We start from the raw sequence: 1889 nt of genomic DNA on the forward strand, positions 1-1889 counted from the left end.
GGTACATTTTTAAAATGAACTCACATTGACACATCATAGTCATCCAAAGTTCATAGCTTGATTAGAGTTCCCTGTGTGTTATACATTCTATGGGTTTGGACAATTATATAATGACATGTATGTATCATATGGTATCACACAGAGTAGTTTCACTGCCCTGAAAATCCTCTGTGCTCCACCTGTTCATCCCAACCTCTGTTTTTTGTTTGTTTGTTTGTTTTACCGTCTCCATAGTTTTATCTTTTCCAAGATGTCTCTCTCTCTCTCTCCTTTTTTTTTTTTTTGTACTGAGATGCTGTTTGTGGATAGATGCAGTCTGACCCCAAGGATGGGGCCCAGCCTCGGCAGCAGGCTGTCACACCACCCCCATTATCTTTGGTTTCCACAAGACAAGAGGCGTGCACTTCTGGGCGGTCACATGGAAGAGGGTGAGGCCTCTAAGATGTCTGAGATCTTTGGGTAAAAGCATGAAATAGCCAGCTCTTAGAGTTTTCAGCATTTTCTTTGGCTGATCAAGTAAGGAAAGAGGAACTATATGAACAATTTAATACATTCCTTAAAGAAGAAAATAATTCAAATGGGTATTTATTATGTACTACAGCTTTTATGCACCTCATCCCATTTTCAGGTAATTTGATATGTTTAGGTTTATACATGCCTTAGAGAAATATATCACAAAAGAGTTGTTAGGAGTGAATGTTTTAATTAATTAATTAGTTAACTAATTATATTTCACCCATCACCCCACACCTTCCTCTTTGGCAACCATCTGTTTGTTCTCTGTATCTATAGGTCTGTTTATATTTTATTTCATTTGCTTTTTTTTAGATTCCACATATAAATGGAATTTTATGGTATTTATCTTTCCTTGTCTGACTTATTTCACTTAGCATAATAGCTCTTAGGTCCATCCATGTTGTCACAAATGGCAAGACTTCATTCTTTTTTATAGCTGAGTAATATTTGACTGTATATATATAGTATATATATGATATATATATAATATATATCATATATATTATATATATATCATATATATATCTTATCTATTGTAAATAATACTGCAATGAACATAGGGGTGTATTTATCTTTTCAAATTAATGTTTTCCTTTTTTTTTTGGATAAATACCCAGAAGTGGAATTGCTGGTTCAAATGTCAGCTGTGTTTTGAATATTTTGAGGAAACTTCATACTATTTTCTATAATGGCTACACCAATTTACAATCCCGCCAACAGTGCACGAGCGTTTCCTCTTTCTAGATCCTCACCAGCACTTGTTTGCTGATTTTTTGATGATAGCCTATGGCCCCTGGTCTTCCTAGGTGGTCTCCCATCCAAGTACTAACCAGGCTCGACCCTGCTTAGCTTCTGAGATCAGATGGGATCAGGCTTGTTCAAGGTGACATGGCCATAGACTTGCTCATTTTTTAATTGGACTGATTGTGGGTTTTTTTCTTTTTTTAGTGTTAAGTAATTGAATTACTTATATATTTTGGATATTAACCCCTTATCTGATGTGTCACTGGTGAATGTCATTTTACATTCAGGGTGTTTGTCTTTTTATTTTGTTGATCAAAACCTTTGCTGTTCAAAATCTTTTTAGTTTGATGTGGTCCCATTTGTTTATTTTTTCTTTTGTTTCCCTTGCTCAAGAAGACATATCTAAAAATGCATTACTCAGACTTACGTCAAAGAATTTACTGCGCAGGTTTTCTTCTAGGAGTTTTATGGTTTCAGATCTTAAATTTAAGTCTTTAATCAATTATGAGTTTATTTTTTTAAATTAAGTTTATTGGGGTAACATTGGTTAATACAATTATATAATTTTCAGGTGTACATTATAATTTGACATCTATATATTCTATTGTATGTTTACCACCCAAAGTCCA

At 33.9% G+C, this 1889-nt stretch overlaps 1 non-coding gene across 1 annotated transcript; it reads right to left on the reverse strand.

The window, feature by feature from the left end:
* Positions 1-1297: 1297 nt before the first annotated feature.
* On the reverse strand, positions 1298-1416 carry LOC111747543. Its single transcript, XR_002783578.1, has one exon. It is a non-coding gene; the product is annotated as a 5S ribosomal RNA (ribosomal RNA).
* Positions 1417-1889: the final 473 nt, after the last annotated feature.

This window comes from Pteropus vampyrus, unplaced genomic scaffold, assembly GCF_000151845.1.
Source record: "Pteropus vampyrus isolate Shadow unplaced genomic scaffold, Pvam_2.0 Scaffold226, whole genome shotgun sequence".
Lineage (NCBI taxonomy): Eukaryota > Metazoa > Chordata > Mammalia > Chiroptera > Pteropodidae > Pteropus > Pteropus vampyrus.